This window comes from Dreissena polymorpha, chromosome 1 (assembly GCF_020536995.1).
Source record: "Dreissena polymorpha isolate Duluth1 chromosome 1, UMN_Dpol_1.0, whole genome shotgun sequence".
NCBI lineage: Eukaryota > Metazoa > Mollusca > Bivalvia > Myida > Dreissenidae > Dreissena > Dreissena polymorpha.
The window spans coordinates 41,787,890-41,809,304 of record NC_068355.1 but is presented as its reverse complement, the minus strand read 5'-3'; the positions used below and the strand labels follow the sequence as shown (position 1 = coordinate 41,809,304).

Sequence of the window (21,415 nt, the reverse complement as noted above, 5' to 3'; positions counted from 1 at the left end):
TTCTTAACAGCAAATCAATGTCTTTTGCCTGTGTGACGAGCACATTCCCCGTCAATTTAATCGCTCATTGCATAACACGATTGCTTTGTATATGTTCAAGTTAATAAATGAACAAAAAACTCGGCTTCTAGCCGATCTAATAAATACATTTGCATTTTTCAAAAAGAGATCGAGGAAATACCAATGAAGTGGCGCTAGAAATAAGAGGTGGTGCCAATGCACATGTATAGCTATTTAAAAGGAACATATTTTGATGGTTTCTATTATGTTTACAGGACTTCTATTCATTTTTGTAAGGTGACTACTTCAGCACATTTGAGCCGCGTGCGTTTTAAATGAGAAAACGCAGATTAAAAATGCTTTTAAGGGTTTTAACGTTCGCCTTTGTAAGATAAAAACATTTTAAATGTATGATGCAAAAAAGATAACGGAAAAAAGACCGATCTATCTTCATTTTTTTGGAGTTTATAGTGTAAAAAAAACAACATATATGAGCCTAATTAAGATTCGTTGACCTTGGCCTTTTTGTAAATTGAGCATTTGGATTAAGGGTCACAAATCATCGTTTCAAGAAGAAGTATTATCTTAAATTTATTTTCGTGAATTATTCTGTATATTCTATACAAAAATTGCTGTCGATGAACTATTTTGATAACGTAGTGAATTACTTATTCGTTTTATTGAGTATTACCCATTTTTGGTATACATGTATTTGGTATGGACGATTGACTATTATTGACAAGTAAAATATTGAGTGATTTTCGTCGGGAGGGGATCCAAACTGACCGTTATCTGCAATTGACCGTAATTCTCAAGTGACCGTTATGTCAGTTTTGATTGTGTATCGTACAATATGGTTTATTCAGGTTGGTGGCTTTTAATTTAGTTTAATTAACTTATATGTTAAAAAACTATATCTTATTTATTAAAGAATGTGTTAATGTTTATGTTCTGTAAAGATTTTAGCTTTCGCATGTACGTTGAAAAACAAGTAAATATAACAAATAACAGTATCTATAAATGTGCGTCATGTGATGATGTCATTGTGATACGACTACTAATTGATACATCGATAATTGGCGCCACCTCATATCATAAGCGCCATCTCCATAACATTGACTATCTCTTTAAGAGAAATACAAAATTATTATATTACGTCGACAAGAAACCAATATGTTTGTGCACGCAGCATCTTATATATGTTGTACACAATCGTTTGATGTCGTTAGCAATTTAATTGGGTGGAAGTTTGCTCGTCGCACAGGAAAAAAATCATCGAAATCCTTTTAAAAAATCCACCATGCCACAATTATTTAGGTCTCGTGTTTTTAAATGGGTTCTTAATGCATGTTTCTGTACATTTTTTGGATAATCTTATCTACGCTGAATCGCACAACATTGCTCGATTTTTAAAATAATGCGATATATGCTGAAACAACATTTAAATCTTATCACCCTGCAAAATAATCTATGAAATTAAAAAACATCCGGGCCTGAGCGCCATCTCGGAAGTTGCATCGGCTCATTTATAAATGCATCTTGAAAAAAGAGGTTGCGCCCTCGATTAACGGCCGTAAACATATTAAACCAAACAAGATACCATCCAACGAGTCCAAAAACATTCGAGTTTGTGTGTTTGTCGTGCACAAATGACTACTTTAATATAAATTGAAAAATTACTCCGACGAGTCATTCGATTTTTTAAATCTCGTTTTTGGACAGAATGCTTAGCAGTCAATACAAATAAGAAACATTTCCAAAATATTGTGGTTTAAATTAAAATAAGATTTATGGATAGAAGACAGAAAATGGAAGTGCATATCGTAATTTTATTCTCATAAGCATTGTATTAAAGTTATTATTGAGGTATACAGCGATTCGTTTATTATTTTTATAATGACTCCTTTTACATCCTGAAAAGTGTCATCAAACTTTAAGACAATTTCAGATTTAATTGATATTTTAATTATTTGATTTTGTGTTACGTTCAATTATTTAAAAAAAAAATTGTGAATAAATAATATTGATTTTCCGCCATGTTGTTAAGTTGAAGTCGCGCAATAGAATCCTTTTAAATAAGAAAATTCGGCCCGGGACCGATATGATTATATTGGCCCTGCGGAACGGAATAATGACCTGTTTGTGACGCCGTCTTATTACTAGTAATTAGAGGATAATACACGGCTGAGCCGGGCCGGGCAGTGATAATCGGCCCGCAGGGAGCATAACGGCCCGAGGGCCGTTTGCGACCTGGGGCCGATTATCACTGCCCGGCCCGGCTCATCCGTGTATTAACGTCTATAATATATATCTTACTTTTATACTAAATTATAGATGGGCCAAGATTTTGAGTCATAAAATCATACTATTTTGGTCCTTCACTAAAATTTATGAAGAACCAGCTTTCCGTACTTATATTTTCTTTGAATTGATTACGAAATTTATGACGTATCTCATGTGACGTAATTTAAATGACGAAACTAGCTAGACGCTTTGGATTTAATGACAACAACAATCGGCTAGATTGAACTTTACCAGTACGCAGTTGTTTTCCACTATCGACAAAGCGGGGGTTTGGGAGCGGTAGCCCTCGATACTAAGGAAATATATAGGATAAACAGGAGTATAAGGTGTTGCGTTAGTTGTTATGTGTTAGGTGTTAAGGGTTAGGGTTAGGGTACGCTGTTTGATGTTAAGTGTTGCGTACCGGTAAAGTTCAATCGTCCCAAAATGTCGAATAAACTTTATTATAAAGCGATGTTTTGTTGAATAATTGATGGATTAAATTTAAGAAAAGTGTAAGTGAATTGTTCTTTGACTGTTCGAATGAATTCGATGTTGAATTAAAAGGGTAATTTCTTTGATGAATAAGTCGTTCCTTTGTCAGTCGATCAAAGAATGTCTATCCACAAAGAATTGCCTGCTTACATTCAGTGCTTTAAAATGGAAGAGATGGATTGCGATGAAGAAATGTGTTCAGAATTTTAACTCGTCATGGAAGCAAATTAAACTTTACGAAAATAAACATGGTTATAACACAAATTCGGTGATTAGAACAATAACCTAGATGTTTTACTTTTTTATGGCTAAGACTGGATGTGGACGCCATTTTTTTTCCAGTTGAACGTCACGCGCTCACATTCTGAGGACCGATTATAAATAATTGGCCCTCGCGCGAGGGCCGATAATTTATAATGCCCCCGCAGTAGTGATAATGGCATGAAAAACTGTACAAATGTTTTACTATATATAGTAAGGTATGTATTATCGATGTGTAATATAATTAATTTTTGCTGACCGGTGGTCTTTAGAGAAATATCAGTATAGCTGATTGGGTCAAATTTCCCACGGCAAAGACCTATATGTATTTTAGGTATTTGCCGACGGGTACTAGTTCCCCGTACCCCGGATACTTTGAAGTATACTCCATCGTACAATAATTTTCAAATGATACTTTTGGATACCCCGGTATATTTACAGGAACCCCATCTTTCCTAATAAAAAAAATCATACCCACAAATTTTCGTACCCAATTAGAGAATTATCAGTATAGCTGATTGGGTCAAGTTTCCCACGGCAAAGACCTATATGTATTCTAGGTATTTGCCGAGGGGTACTAGTTCCCCGTACCCCGGGTACTTTGAAGTATACTCCACCGTACAATAATGTTCAAATGATACTTTTGGATACCCCGGTATACTTACAAGTACCCCATCTTTCCTAATAAAAAAAATCGTACCCACAAATTTTCGTACTATTTTTTTCGTAACGAATTTGTTTTCGTACCCACATTTTTTTCGTAACGATTTTTTTTTCCTGTCCAAATTTTGTTTCGTACCCAATTGTTTTTTCGTTCCAAATTTTATTTCGTACCCATATTTCTTCTGTATCATTTTTCGTACCCAAAATTTTCGCACCCACATTTTTTTTCGTATCCAATTTTTAGGGGGCATAATTTCTTCGTGCCCAAAATTTATACTCGCCATCACGACATTAAGTAAAGTCTCGACGTAAATGTTTACGGCTTTTCACGAAAAAATATTTGATCGACATGATCTAAGTCGACAAATCAACATAATTTTTGGCGTCATGCTCTTGTGAAAATGACTTTCCATCATAGTTTTAGTCGACACGATGAGTTATCTTTTTACACCATGACACCATTTACATATCATGCCGTCATAGAATGTTGACATAATCACAGCATCAGGTTGTACCATATACGTTTCCATAAAATAAGGTTATGTCTCTATATCTTTTTCAATAAAGATGAGATGGTTTTTTGGTTTTATTTTTTCGTGCCTAAGAACGGTATGGTAAGGAAGCGTATATGTTACAACCCAATAATATGGTCATGCCGAATTAATTTATATCGACTTACTGTGAAATAACATGGTATGTCGACATAATATTGTAGTTTTTTTCCCTCTTCATTTTACTCGCCATAACGACATTAAGTTAAAGTCTCGACGTAAATGTATCCGGCTTTACCCGAAAAAAATATTTGATTGACATGATCTAAGTCGACAAAATCAACGTAATTTTTGGCGTCATGTTCTTGTGAAAATGACTTGCCATAATAGTTTTAGTCGACACGATGAGTTATTTTTTACGCCATTACGACATCAAAGCATCACGGTGTAACATATACGCTTCGATAGTATTGTAATGTGCTCTGGTCTGTATATAACCATTGAGTATAATACACATTCCTAAATTCGACAGGTTCCTCATTCCGATCAAAATGTTAATATCAGTGCTATTAATCTTTATACTTAAGTCTCTACTACGCCCTTACATTGATCATATTTAGTTTGCGAGGGCGTTTGAAAGTCTGCACGTAATCGTATAATTCCTGTCCAAAGTAAAATAATAAATCGCCTAAATATTGTACTATTTTGCGAAGGTTATAAAATATAAAGTATTTTTTTTTTGTTGGAGTTGCCGACTTACTGCATGGTCTAAGTAGGTCATACCATGCGGACGAAACTGGCATATCCATTTGTAAAATTAAAAAGCAAAAAAGTTGCTTGGAGAAACAAGTGCCCCTGTTCAGGAAACTCAGATAAAACACAAATGACCATAATGGCTGCAGCTTGTGCTGTAGGACATTACATAAAGCCTATGCTCATCTTTCCAGGGCAGCGCTTTTCAGACAACATTTTAGAGGGATTTGTAAAAAAAATGCCATGGGTAGGTCAGACAATAGTTGAATGGATGCTCGATTGTTCTCGTCGTGGTTAAGAGCAGCTTTCATCACAGAGTTGGAAGCAAGGCATGTTAGAAAACCTGTGTTATTGCTCAAAGATGAACATTCAACTCACGTCACAATAGACGCGTCCAAAACATGTAAAGAAAACGGGATTTGATTATATTGATTGTAAGATCACTCATCGAACTTAATTTAACCATTTAACGTGCGTCTATTTGCCATCATAAAGGTGGCGTGGCATGAAGCTGTGCTTAGCTTCAAATCATTGCAAATTAGAGAATTTGTGATGACATTTCCTAGAGTATTCAAAGTGGTATGGGGTAAATGTGCAATAGTGGATGCAGCCGTTAAAGTCTTTAAAGAAGCCAGTATGCTTCCATGGAATCTACAAAAAGTTGTCATCCGTAAAAATTGCCCTAAGCACCATTTTAATGAAGTTACTTCTGTAATGGCTACGGAATCATCATCTGTTATGGCTGTTATGACACCAGCTACTGATACCTAGGCCTTATCGCAACTTTTTTTTACGGGATAGTAGTGTCGCCAAATGAGATAAAGACGTTTGAAATGTTAAGTTTATATATTAATATTCTTATAGCAGCGATTCTTCCAATCAAAGTTTGTTCGAGTTGTCTTCATTTATTGTATTTCCCCATCTTTGTATCGCCATTTTTTACGTTTATATTAGACACAGCTTTTCTTTGCAATTTTATGGCACAGTCTATTTTACAGTTATACCGAACGTGTTGGTCAAAGAAAAGGTTCTTTTACACCACTTTTTACAACTGTCAATTAGGATGTTACCATAAAAATGTCACGAATAGAACTCGAGGTTTCAGTGAAATAATAAGGTTCATTAATAAGCAGAGGAGATTATACTATAAAGTAATGGTCAATTTATATATTACACTAGGGTTTATTCATCTCGAGATTAAAGTCACTTGTGATAACACTGTGTTCAATACCGGTGTAATACCGGTGTAATGGTATAGTATTCATTCGAAATGACACCAAGATAGTAAAACAGCATCATTTGTCGATTCTGAAAAATGGTATTATGATTTTATATATTTATTTACATATACATTTGATTATTGCGATTGGTTAATAAGAACACGTTGACTTATTATTCCAAATCGTGTTTTCAGCGAAGACGTTAAATAATGTTAATTTTTCAACAAATTAAAATATAGCTGTGCTTACTATTATTGTGTATTGCATCTGAGTGAACATAAACGCTGGGCGCTAATGTTTCTAAGTAACGCACGTGTAGTAAAAACTGGTCACTATCAAGGGGTCATATAATTTATATATATATACAACTATAGCATAAATAGATCTTTTAAAATCTTCTTTTTCAAAGCAAGTTTCTTCAAATGACTACTATTAAAATTGATATCACCATGGAGCTGTAAATATAAATCATGAAGAAGCATAGAAGCATAGACTTCATTAAGAGGATTAGCATGTAACATTATAATTGTTCAGTATAGGATATGTTAATTTCATAACACAATTTATACACATTTACTTATGCTGTCAACTTAGTTGGCAGTTGTACGAAGTCACGAAAATATATGATAATCTGAACTAACACTTAACTTGCAGTTTACTAACTCCTCCTTTAAACGAACTGCCATGGTTGAAATATCAACTTTTTGCCCTGTATTTAATTCTTTATAATTGTATGCGTTTATATAAATTTATATAGCTTGATATGTCTTGTTTGACTAATTTTTTATCTTTGTGTTGGCTAATTTCAATAAATGGCTGCATAAATGCGGTATATTGCAGAGTTATATCCACCATTGTGTTCTTAGAAGAAAAGTCAACTTGCAGCAAATATTGTGAAACAAAATGGTCAAATATTTTTCTTGGTACAAATTCTTCAGATATTTTTTTTAAATAATGAAAAGATTATCAATTAATCATTAACACAGTTGAGTTAATAAATGTATAATTGCAATTATATTTACAGTACAACTTTGCCCAATTCCATGGCAAAGACTCAAAACAAGTCTTTGAAATTAAAACTAAACAAGCTCTTGACATTTAATGTGTTTGGTAGCACTAATACATTAAGTGAACATTAAGTTAACATATCATCAGACAACTGACATGTGTAAATAAGCGAAGACGATTTCAAATAGGTTTTATTTCTTATCACAGACATGTTTGAGCACAAAGTAATATTACGCGACAATAAATAGTGCACATTTGTACACGCATATACGAAGTACAACACTCCTGTAAGAGCATCATATCTCATCGTAAAAACACACGTATGTATATTTCACTTTTCTAAATCGGTAAAAAGACAACAGTGAATTTAAATCTTGGTATGAAAGGACGAAATAATATTGTGCAGTTTTATTGAATACAATAACACCATCGTACATAAGCTTACGCACTAACGAACGTGCGCTTGCTTTGTTGATTTATTAAGTTGGAAAATTAAAAACACTATGAACGCAAAACAAACATCGCCTTTCCAAGGTAAAGCATACCCTAGCCATCATAAATATACACAATGTAATATGTTGTAACGGAATGACCTGAGCATTATTAAACATACATGTACTTTATATACAAACTTTCATATTCAGAACCGTGTTTTGTCTCTCATTTTAAATTTTAATTTTAGAGAGATTTATTAGTAAAATACGCTCAAAAATGCATGTTTGTAGAAAGATTTTTTATGTGAGCAAAGGAACCCCTAGTCATGATGCGTATACTCAAAATGCATGTATTTATTATCGTTGTGTGAATGAATAAACTGGCTAAACAGGTTTTTGAAGGTGATATATGTCCAATGGTGCGGAAATCAAGATTTCCTCGTGCACAGATTTGTAGGTTTAGTCATTCGACAGGCAAGCAGGGTAGAGCGAAGACTTGATTTAAATCGTTTCATTTATTTTCTCAACCGCATTTAATTGTGAAATTTGATTTATTTTTGTGTCGTATTGGAGTTGGCAATTTATTAATATGGACAGTCAGGATGAGAGGAGAGATCGCTTCGCCTGCGGGGACAGGGCTGGCACAGTAAATGGACACACGTAGCGACCACGTGGTAGCGGTAATGAAGGTAGGCCCTCGGGGATAGAGGAGAATTGATTGACGTGTTTGGTTTACATATTATAATACGCACATTGTGAAGAAAAGTATCATTTCTCACGTTTTTCTCTTGTAGAATGTAGTTTAAAGAGAGGCATGTCCTTTTTTTCGGAAAATCATTGGTGCCAATCCTGATATAATTGACTGTATTGTCGGCGCTTACACATTACCATTCTTACAATTACCTGAAAAATGTGTATCTGGAAATAACCAATCGGCTTTAAAGCAGATAGATTAGCAGATGTTAACGAGTCGGTGCAGGATATGTAAAATAATGGCTGTATAGAAGAATTAAAAGGCATCCCTCATGTTGTTAGTCAATCAAGTGTAGCCGTGAATGAAGCCGGAAGCTGGATTTGTGATCAATTAGGACAAGTCAATATAAGTACCAGTTCCGAGGCTAGAATGGGTAGGTCTAATCTGGGATAGCCAAATGTTTTCTTTTGAAATTCCCGATAGAAGAATAACTGATTTTAAAAATACTCTTTTAAAGGTATTTTCTTCCATGCCAATGGTTTCGGCAAGGGATTTAGCTAGATGTACGGGGAAAATTGTTACAATGATGCCTGTTATAGGTAGTCTGGCAAGGTAAATGACTAGATATCTTTATTCTGAAATCGTTTCTAGACCGTCATTGCATAGAGTTATAGCCCTTGAACCAGAAAGCTTTTTTATTTCCGAATTTATATTTTGGTTAGGTCGCATAGATGGCATACAATCAAGACATTTTAGTAAAACTACATGTGTCGAAGTTTTAAAAGTTTACAGTGATGCGAGTGGGTTTGCTGGTGGGGCTTATATTGTTGATATGTCGGGTTTCATTTTTCACGATATATGATCAAATGACGATTGCAATACAAGTTCTACTTATAGAATAATTAATGGAGTCGTTCGAGTAGTTCTAGTTTTACGTGCCTATGGAAATTTTTTAAGGGGGGGGGGGGGGCTGTTAAGAATTTTTCTGACACTAAGCATTTTTAGTATGTGTTTGAAGATGAATATAGGACTAGAAATACAATGGGTTCCAAGAGAATTAAACTCCATTGCCGACAGTATAAGTAAAATGAGCAATACAGATGAATGGTAAATCTCACGAGACTTCTTTGAGTACTAAATGGTAGCTCGGGTCCGTTCGTTTTTGATTGATCGCTTGGCTACTTTTAAAAACAGAAATACTTAAAGATATAATTCAAAATTCTTTGATTTTGAAACGGAAGCAGATTGCTTTACACAGTTTTGGGGTGCCGATTTGAATTGGTTGATGCCCCTATTTATCTCGTAGGAAAAACAATTTTGCACTTTCTAGAATGCAACGCATATGGCGTTTTGGTGGTACACAGATGGCCTAGTGCAGCATTTTGGCCATTCTTATTTGAGGCTGGTAATGTACAAATGCACTTTGAGAAGGATATTATTGTGTTTGACAAAGGGCAAACTATTTGTATGAGTAATAACCACTCTGTTTCAGTTCAAGACCTTTTTCAAGAAATGTTCTTGCTATTCGAATTTAACTACTATATGTCGTTTATATGTGAATCGGTGATATGAATGGTTTGACTGTTTTGCTATACTTATGGTATAGTTGGGATTTTTCACGTGTTTATATGTGTAGAAATGATTCAATGGATGTTGTTTTTGTATAGCCATTAAGTATGTATAGAAACCAAGTTGGTGTATGTCCGTTTGCACCTGGTGCTTACGAAGTCGTATACAGTACACGAGGAATGGAATATTTGCAAAAAAGAAAGCAAAAACAGTACTTGCAAAAAAGAAAGCAAGGGTTAAAAATAATAGTTTTTAAAGTATAATACTTGCAAAAAAGATAGCGAGGGTAATATTTATTTCAAGTTGGAAAATACTTGCAAAAAAGAAAGCAAGGGAAACGGTTTTGTTACAGAAAGTCAATTTAAAATATTGGTGTGTGTGTTTCGTGTCTGTCTGCCTCTGGGGTAGACGCGATTGTGTGTGGCATTTCGTGGGCTCATGGGGTTGTGGGATCGTGTGGTCGTTGTTATTCTGGTCTGGTTGTGTTTTTAACCAGGTTTTCCGAAGGAAAAAACTGGTTATTAGATTGGCGAATGCGGGCGGGCTGGCTGGCTGGCTGGCGGGCTGGCGGGCGGGCGGAACAAGCTTGTCCGGGCCATAACTATGTCGTTCATTGTCAGATTTTAAAATCACATTTGTTCACCATCATTGGACGGTGTGTCGCGCGAAATAATTACGTCGATATCTCCAAGGTCAAGGTCACACTTTGAGTTCAAAGGTCAAACATGGCCATAAATGAGCTTATGAAAACCTGGTTTTGTGACAATTTTGTCCCTTGTCTGATGATGGATTGAAAAGGGCCAATTCTGGGCCGCTGGTTCGGAGGTGCTTAGTGACTAAAGCGGATGTGTAGAGTCTTTGATTCTTTGACTTGAGATTTGTAACGGTGTGTTTGGTGCGTTTTTTTAGGGTTTGGCGGTTTGGGGACTTTGAATTGAAAGGATGCGATACAAGATTTTTTGAGGATTGTGCTATAATTATTATTTTCAATATTAAAATGGTTCAATTGTGCAAGGGTGAACAGGTTTTGACATTTTTTAAAACAAATGCAGTTTTATGCCCTGTCTTCTACTTGAAAAAAATGTATCTTGGTAGAAACTATTCTAGATATTGCAATATATGTTTCGTTTAGAAACATAACAGATTGTAAGAAAATGAATAAATACATTTTAGTTGGCTCAAAGCAGATGAGTTACAGTAGACAATTAGATATTTTGCACCACATCTTTCGTGAAATTTGACTTAAACCTAATGTTCACGGGTTGCATTCATTTCGGTCAGGGGAAGCAACTGCTGTTGCAAATAGCGGTGTATCTGATAGTGTTAAAAAAACATGGGCAGTGGAAGACTGTTGGCGCTTAGAATCGCTGCGTGAGAGATTCGGATGAAACACAAACAATTGTTTCTTCTCGTTTGGATTTGTAAATATATATGGTACTTGGTGTTGTATGTTGTTAGTTGTGCGTTGTTGTTTTTTTGCCCCGTTCTTTTTCTGTCGATAAAATACCCTGCTTGTCATGACACCTAAACAAATGTGTTTGTTTTTATTCTAAATGGTTAGATGATTAATAATTAATGTTTGTCATAAAATGTAATGTAATATAAAACATAAATGTATTTATTATCGTTGTGTGAATGAATAAACTGGTTATACAGGTTTTTGAAGGTGATATATGTCCAATGGTGCGGAAATCAAGATTTCCTCGTACACAGATTTGTAGGTTTAGTCATTCGACAGGCAAGCAGGGTAGAGCGAAGACTTGATTTAAATCGTTTTATTTATTTATGCTCTGTTTGTGTGTTGATGTTAATATTATGTTTTATGTGTTTCAGTGAGTTTTATGAGAGCAGACGGATGACTGACTTGAGATGGAAAAGGGACATTGGTTCCGGACATTTTACCATGGGATTTACATAGTTTTCTAAAAAGAATACTTAACGTTTACGATATAGTAACAGCTGATTATTTGTAGATTTCTCTAAAATTAGAGGTTTCAGGAGGTGATGAAGGCACCTAGACACTGGTCTTGAGCCATGGGTCCTCATACGTCCCCCTGCCATTAAAAGAAAAATGAAAAATGAGCAGTAGGGTTGCGTATCCCGCTCGCGGTTACACCTGAATCGTTCGTTACCACCTATTATTGTTTGGGGTGTACGTGAAGTCATGTGCACTTCTCTTAATTGATGGTAATGAATAAATCTTGTAATTATCGCAGCTGCTTTTATCAAAACTAATGCTTCACATTATGTACTTTTCGCAAATAGGCGTTGTGGATGGGCATAGGGGGCGTCCTCGGTGCGCTTTGGGCATCGGCGGCGGACGGGCGGTTGTTAGGGCCGTGGCGTCCTTGGTTGGGCTTGTGATTTTTAGTTGTGTAGTTAAATTGTGCAATTGTATGATTTTGAGTTTAGGCTTGACGTCTGATGGGTATTAATTATTTTCAATTATTCACATGTAACGCATGAGCATGTTTAATGATACGTATAACGACTTGTTCTACAGAATGGATTTAGTATCGTTTCAGTTCTTAAATATATGAGAAGGATGTCGCAACGTTTACTGACGTCTCGAGACTCTTCAACTGAGCGGTGCCATTGGGGTCGATATCTGTTGAACACATACGATCGTCAGAAGATTTTTTTTCTTGCATTTATGTGTAGAAATCCCTGTCAGATACAAACACCCACTCCGTGCGTGTGTTTCAAGAAATAAAATACCCTGCTTGTCATGACACATAAACAAATGTGTTTGTTTTTATTCTAAATGGATTAGATGATAAATAATTTATGTTTGTCATAAAATGTAATGGAATATAAAACATAATTGGAATTAACGAGTCACGACGCATCGACTGGGATAGACGGTACTGAATGTGTATTGATTTTAACGAAGCGATAAGTACAATATATATCTTAAGTAGAAACACATAGGAAACATGAAATACAAAAAAACATCGGTAAGAGTAGAAAGTTAATAATAGTGTGCCAATCATGACAAAACGTCGAGTAGAAGGAGTCCGTGTATACAAAATCGCTAAATTAATAACGTTATCACAACTGTAAAGCGACAAATCACAAGAAAACACATATATATACACAACCAATAAAACCAACATGAAATATAACTAAGATTATTTACATCAACAATTTATAATTATAACAACGTTTAAACTAAAATAAGTACACAACAAAGCCGTACGGCAGTTTGATTCGTGTGAATGCTTATTAAAGTGAAAACAGACCACCTTTTTTCAATACTTGAAATGCGTCGCTTTTGTGTAAATTTTTGCTTTTATTAACATAAAACTAACAAAGATTAAGTGTGTTAAAATATTATCAAAATCTATATAAAAAAGCACATGGGCAGGTTATGAGTTATGTTACTAGCGTGAATACACCGTTCGTTACCAAATATACATCAATATCATCGTTGCCACAAATATGCCACTTTAATTATATAAGTAGTTTCGTATTGGTATGATTTCGGACATGTGAAAATATAGTTATAAAGTTTAGATAAATATGAAAGAAGAAAGGAAAAATGAATTTTAAATGTGTGTTATTTATTATTATTGAAAAAAGTAGTATACTATTGAAATTAACAGTTAATAAATAGTTTCGAAATTTGAAGACCATAAGTATGTTACCAAATAAAAAACTTAAACATATCCATGACAGTTTACAGAGCTTATCGTGTGGACTTCTTTTGCGCACAATATGTCGTTGCGAATCCCTTATAAAACTGAGCCGTAGTTACATTGAAATACGACAATAATTCAAACAAAAAAACTTTTAAAGTTTGACAGCCATACCTTGAAGGGTCGAAAAGAGTTCGATGAGTCGAAAAATAGTTCGAATATAAATAACATACTGATACTGAAATATAGATTTAATAATTGTGTTTGTAAAATCTAATTAGGCAGAGCAGAATTTATAATAATAGTAGTAGTCACCATACGATTAGAAAGTTTATTTAAAAAAACACATATTAAACCGATTTATTTCAGTCTCTTCATCACGACGAAAAACTGACTCCTTTGTTATCTGCTATGTATTTTCTTTACATCTCTTTCTCCTTTCAGGCAATTTTCTATACACCTGAGGTGACCTGTTGGCCGTCCGGCGTGCTTACCCATCGGCGTTCGTTCGTCTGCGTGTTGTACTCGTACACCCGACCCGTCACTGTAAGCCAAAAAGAGAAATGTGTTAATAATGTACATTCATCTACATGTACCAAGCCAAACTGTAAACCCCGTTTTAATTACGTGAATGTATAAAGCACTCTCAACCGGAAGCGTTTATACAGACAGCAATGAAACAGAAACCGTCATAAAATATAGTGTCATAGTGTTTACTCATTTACGGACATATAACGCTCTTGTATAAGACCATGTTGTCTCAAGAGAGACAATGCTTCCACGTAACGTATACTATGGTGTGGTCTAACTCGGCACAACCTGTCATAAACAAGTGAAACGAAAACGTTCAGCGCCATAAAGTACATATATAGGAACAATTCTACATGAAAGGGAACATACTGTAAGGTACGATATAAATCGATATGTAAGCATTTGCGAAGTCCGGAATATCTGAATTTCATGTTTGTGTTATATATATACCAATATATAGCCATGTTGTATTTAATACCTGGATCTATGGCACGTCCGTCAAACACGCGATTCACTATGACGTAATCTGTATCCGGCGGAGACGTATTCGGTGGGAATCCAGCATTCGATGTGTTTCTAGTCTGAGATGAGTCGATGGTGTTAGTCGATTTGGGTTTTGTTGAGCGATTCGTTGGGCTTACGCGATTGTGGGAATTTCCGGTCTTCTTTTCGTCCAAAGATTCGGTTCTCGGCACTGGGTCCGGATTCTTAGGTGGTTGAGGTGCCGGATTTTTGGGCTTTTGAATTGAAAAAAAAAGAAAGTCAAATGTGCAGTTGAAATGATCCCACAATTAACATGACACCAACTTAGTTTTGGAATAAAAAGTCCAACGCTTACTGGTGTGTGAAAACAGTGTATTATTTAAATAGAATGTACACGAACAATTGCACAATTTATATAAAAAATACTTGTTACTATAATCATTCACAAAAAAACATTCCGTACAGAAAAACCGAGAGCTTGAGGAAATGAAGAAAAACATACCACTTTTGGCAGCGGAAGTGCGACAACTGCGGGTGGCGGATGATTCTTGTCATAAGGCTTGATTATACCTTCTGTGGCTGAATAGGACACGGTTTTTGCTTTTAAGAACCATATAGCAATTGAATCCACCTTCATTTTACCAAATTGACAATATTCCGATTATACAAAATACTATTTTAAATTGCTTTTAGACAATGCATGTTAATCCGTGATTCCACGATTCTGTAATGGTTGACACTTGAGTTTTGATCTATATCTGTTAGTGAATAGTTTGTTTAATAGAAATCGAATGTTGTGCATAACTACAAGTCTGTGGTATTGTCTCGTACTTGCTATGAGAATTAAACAACAAACCAAAGGCAACCCTTACGTTTGGGCTTGAATTTCTGCTTTGCATTCAGGTTTTCGTGTCTTTTAATGTCGTCTGCATGCTTCAGATTTGCCCTGAAATTATCAAAATGCAAAACTAACCAGTAAGAACTTTTATTCAATACCTAATGAACCTAAACATAAAATTTAGCTTTTAGGTACTTGTTAATGTCATTCAAATTGTTGACGTGCTTGAAATACTATTATTAAGACCTATGACCTATAGGCAATGTTGGCATGCACTTTTTACCTGGGATACTGCGTGAGGCTTTTTTTTTCTTCAGCCGCGAATAAGTGTACTCTCTCAAATGCCTTAATTTTGAAATTAAAGTGTTCCATTTCGAAAAGAACATAACGAGCAATAAAACAGAAAAAATGCGTTTTACTTTGATGATAACTTAATTTTATTCAGTCAAAAGTATAAAAGAAAACACAAGTTTATCGCTTGTATATTAAAACTTTAATTATATATTTTTTTAAGAAATACTAGATAAAAAGAACATGCTCTTGTTATTTTTATTTTCTGAGATTTTGCCAAACAGTGCTATAATTACATTATGAAAAAGGCTATATTTTTGAAAATGTATGAGCAAAATCAGGCCCGTAGCCAGGGTTTTGAAAAGGGGGTGCGATCTTTCCCATCAACGATTATATTGAGCAACGAAGTGTTGAAGGGGGTATGTGCGGGATGGAATGTCCCCCTCCTGCAACTTGAGGGTTTCGGGGTTCTATCCCTAGAAAATTTTGAAAATGAAACCTTAACTCCTGTATTCTGGTGACTTTTATCTGTATTTAGAGACTGAAGTCATAGAGCATTCTTATATGAAATTTCACTTTAATGGACCACACTCAGTAGACATGAATATGATATAACATACATTTATTCCCCACTACCGTTTTTCAATAACCACCTTATTCGATCACTCACGGAAATACATTATTTTATACGGTGTTTAACCCGACACTAGAATGCGCGAACACATATGCAACAACACATTTATAGAATGTCAAATCAGCAATAAGAACGATATAAAATATCATTATTCATTGGAATCTTGATAAAATGTGTGTGTTTTACCATTCCAAACTTCTGCCATTCATAAATCGAGCAAATTAAATGGAAATAGTTGACTTTTTCAAAAACAATTGTTTGTTTGCTACCATAAGGATAGTACCAGAGGTCTAACATTGCTCTAAACGTGCTCATAGTGTATTGTACAACAGACACATCAATACTTAACAGAAATCAAAATATTATAACTGGTAACTTTTTTTTGTTAAATTAGTTTTAACAAATAAGTTTTTTTTTAAACGAATTTTCAGAAACATATAACAATTAAGGCTTTATAAAGACCCTATAACCACACACTACTTGACCTATCAGTTATTTGTGGCTATAGGGTCTTTATAAAGCCTTAATTGTTATATGTTTCTGAAATTCGTTTATAAAAAAATATAACTAATTTGTAAAAACTAGTTTAACAAAATAATGCTCTTTAAGTCCTTAACAATGTATACCAGGACGTTGAAAAATAAGATGTTATTATTTGCCAATAATGCTCAAGATCCGTCACAGTTAATGAACATTTAACGTTAACGTCCACTTGATCATATGTTATAACGTTTAAAATTCATTATAACAACTGTTTAAGAGTAGGACATATTTCCCAGTGTCAAGTTTGACATAACTGTACCATTGTAAAAAGTTCTGTATGTGGAGCAGAACAGATGCCATTAAGTGTTGGTAAACTTCAAAAAGCTACATTGCTTTGTAGAAATGATTTGTTTTATTGTCATTCAACAAAAAAAAAATATTCTGTCTTGGGCATAGCTGATATATTTTGCTGGAAACCCCTTTAGGGGATCCGAAAATGGCTTTACGGGATATAACAAAAATACAACGCAGTCTGTCGAAAGTGCTGTGCACAATGTGTAAATTAATTGTAATAAATCGTGGAATAATGCAAAATTATTAACCTGTAACTCATTAGTCTTCGGCAATAGTCGACAGGGTTTCCTTTGATTTCAGTCATTCTCGAAAGCTGGCATAACATTCCGTAAATAATCATCTACAATGTATTTTCTTTTTTATAAGATTATTTATTCAAGTTAATCAAATTGTTTTTTCCAGCCATAGATATCATTGTCGAAAAAGGCTATTAGACTCGGATTTCAACCCACGTTACGTAGGCTTCATCTTTATGTTATGCTATCTATTACAGTTATAGCTTTAACAGACATTAATGACAACAGTTACAAAACAATCATTTAGTATCAAATATCTATAAATAAGTATCGATTTTATACGGATTAGAGTGCCAGGTTTATAATTTTGCATTGTACAGAAAACGCATATCTATTTATTTATTTATAGTATCTTGGAAATAGCTTCATCGAGAAATTAGTTATGTGGTGACATGTCGGTTGCATATTGAATACAACATTATTGTAACGCTTAAATACGAAGACTCACTGGGTTCCTGAAAAGGTTCAATAACCTTTTTTGCGTCAAATAAGTTGGGTGCAACTTGAAGTACAATTTTTGTTTAATCGTCAAAAAACATTGGGTGCAAACGCACCAAACGCATCCCCCCCCCCCCCCCCCCCTGGCTACGGGTATGAAAATTATCATAATTTGTTTATATTCATGTAGAAACAATATCAAATAACAACATTTGTATCTCAGACGAACCACAATCTTAACAATGATAACCTTTTTCTTTTTCTACATTGTTTAAAAATGTATCAAAACCGGTTACCATGATAACATATATATGTATACGTTATTCGGTATTGTTACAGAACGCAAGTGTTCCTTTAGGACAATACACTTATAAGTAACCAGTTATAGTAAAAGGTACACTACAGCTCATAAACAAAAGATTATAATACTTGAAAATGGTTTCCAAAGCAACAACACTGTGCATGTGGTTAATGTATCTTCTTCTTAAGTGTTCAGTCAATAAGTTTTATATCATTGGCAACTTTCAATGAATTTGTATCAAGTTTGTTATTAAAAACTCAGTTAATATGGATGCATGAATAGTTTTATTGCTGGAGGATAATACATATAAGATTATGCAGCTTCATGTTAAATGTAATATTTAATATGTAGTTAGTATGAAATACCTGCATTTGCACTAGCTTCTATTAAAACAAATGCGTTTAAATGGAATAACAGTTGATGACAATATTGCTTGTAAGCACAATTGTATCAATTGTATTCGGTCTTATTGGGTAAGGTCTGCTACCATAAACCTGACAATAAGTACTATGCTTGCTTTCATTTTTTCAACTATACAATTAAACTTAAAAAATAGTATTCAGCCATAAACATAAGCGTTAATGTGATTTTGTTTTAAATATCAAAGGCTTATGTGCTATTTTTTATTTATGTAGACAAGTGCATATTGACTTTTATCTTATACATTGCTATAATGGGTATTTAATAAATTACGTTCTAAGTTAAAATAGGTCATATAAAATATATTTAAACATCAGCATACTCATACTTTGGCGCGTCTTCTTTATTTTTATTGTTACAAGATGATTATAACGTGGAAAAGTTTGTGAGAAGAAAAATAATAATGCATTTTGTGTTGTTAAATTATTGTTGATTTAAGAAAATAAAACTAATTTGATGTGTAAAAGGCATTTCAAAGTTAATTATAAAAAAACATACGTTCTCTGTCAATAAACACTATACAAAGAAAACTGCTTTATCGTTTATACTTATCTCGAGTCCAATGCTACAGTTTTTGTTGTATTTTAACGGAAAAATCAATTATATTTTTGATATCTAAACACAATTGTTTACACAGTTTGGAGACGAACGATATCAGCAACTTTAGGAACATTATCCTAGTAAACGGTTACACATTAGTAACATTTATTTCACACTACTCAAGAACCGATGAGATTGCGTTCGGAAGTTTTGATATTTATTATCGAAACAGCTGCATTTTATTTACATTCATGTTGAACTAAAGAGAAAATAATTGAATCAAATCAAACAGCTATTTTAATGTCCATTTTTTCTCGAAAATGACGTAATCGCCGCATGATTTATTTCGTTGACCGCGTTTTATTATAGTTAACACAACGTTTATGTTTTGAACAACTGCAAGAATATATGTTTAATTCATTTTTTAGCAGCTACAAGACTACATATTTTAGACAGCATCTTAATATTAAGCAATTACATGACTGTTAAGTTTCGACAACATTTCAAAATGCATATTCCATGAGTTAAATTTACAAAGAAAGTCTCAACAATGAGGGAAAAACTATTTAAAGGCGTTCACTTATTAACTTTTTGGTTATAGAAATATTTATCATAATTTAAAAGCCATTTACATTAGGACACCGCTGTGAAAAATATTTACGCCAATACTATGAGAGGCAATACACAATGGACGAAATCATTGAGAAATATACTATTCAATTTACAGATATATAAAAAAAATCGTGTGAAAATAGTGATTGTTTGTTTGATAAACGGGTTAAAAAACAGTTATTTGATGTACATTTTCAAGCGGGATCGGTATTAATATACATATAGGAAAGAGTACTTAAAATAAGGAGTATATGTTTAAATAATATGAATTTTAAATAAGTTTATTCGCAAAAGATCCTTTACGTTTTCCGCTGACGGAGCTTGTATAGTACGACGCCGATGATGGTGCAAATGAGCAGGAATAGGAAGCCGCTGACGACGGCAACGGTGACTATGCCGGCGGTGGTGTCAATCCAAGGCGTCGGTGAATCGGGATCGGGATCATAGTACTTCTCAACCTTCGTGATTGAGAATGCCGTCCAGCCAGACCCTGTTTTTATAAAAGAATGTTATGTGTCAGCGTTGTTTTATCGGTCGATATATTTTTTAAGATATGTACAAAACAAAACAAAGTTTAGCAACAGAGACGAAATTGTTTGCTGTATTTTGCTTGCAAAAAAACAGTTTGCCTGTAATGTCATCTGCCGGCGTTCCAATGGTGTCCTTTGCGGCGATAGCGTACGCCTCGTCTGTAGTCAGGAATTTTTTAGCGTTATCGATCTCCGCCAGCGTGTCCGCGGTGTCGTCTTTTATGACGTAAACGCGGACGATACACAACCTAGGACAGAAGATTAGGTGGTAAGAAAGCGAAAAATGCTGCCATGTTTTCTTGTTTTTTTTTGTCATAACGTCAGGTCTCTGTTTTTAGAAAGTTCAGATTTAATAATAACTGGCTTAAGTTGCATTCATGAAGTCATGTAAATATTAATAATTTAATGTTTTAGAATAAAATAATTCTGCTTTATTTCCAACACAATTTCCATTCAAATCTGGTATATTTTCAATTTGATGTATTGTTTCAATTCCTTTTCAATTTTGAAATGAGCTCAATATAATTCTATAAAAACAGACCAGTGAATACTCAAGAAATCGAGGCAAGGGCATGGATGCTCAAGCCATGAACAGACTAGTTAGTTGACTAACGTTAATCTTTTTTATGTAATTTAAATTGACAACATTCAGCGTAATACTTAGCTTATTTAAGATACATTATTATGCTTCTCTGTTTTCTTTTATTTTCATGTGTTTTTTATGTTTACGGAGCTGATGAACAAATTAATCGAAAGAAAAAAAAACTAACCGAATTCAAATTTGGTTTCATGCGAGCAAAACTTACGTCGACGTTTCCTCGGCGACGCACCATATTTTCGCCTGTGATGTCGCTTGCGTCTGCCTGAAGACCGTCGTTAATTGTGCTAAGAATGTCGTTTTCATCGTTAGGAAGCTCACCTTCGGGATCGACATGTAGTAGTTCAGGACGACAGTATTCGGATTGTACGTATCGATACGTACTGTCGCTCCAGTGGTGGAGGTTTTTGTTGGCGATCCGGCGTCAGTAGCGGCTGTGAATACTTTGTATTTTTCGTTTTCTGAAGCTGTTGCTATAAGTGATATAGCGCCTGCAAAGATTACGACAATACCGATGACCGGATGACTCAATGAAAACTACGAAATATATCCGAAGA

General features: G+C 34.4%; 1 protein-coding gene and 1 long non-coding RNA gene across 2 annotated transcripts in view; one reads left to right on the top strand and one right to left on the bottom strand.

Annotated features, from left to right (window-relative positions):
• The window catches only part of LOC127869571 (protocadherin Fat 4-like), a 141,189-nt gene that overhangs the window by 68,278 nt on the left and 51,496 nt on the right, over window positions 1-21,415 (bottom strand). The window lies entirely within an intron of this gene.
• Window positions 3,801-14,877, top strand: LOC127878021 (uncharacterized). The gene is made up of 2 exons (XR_008048711.1): window positions 3,801-8,065; window positions 11,593-14,877. It is a non-coding gene; the product is annotated as an uncharacterized LOC127878021 (long non-coding RNA).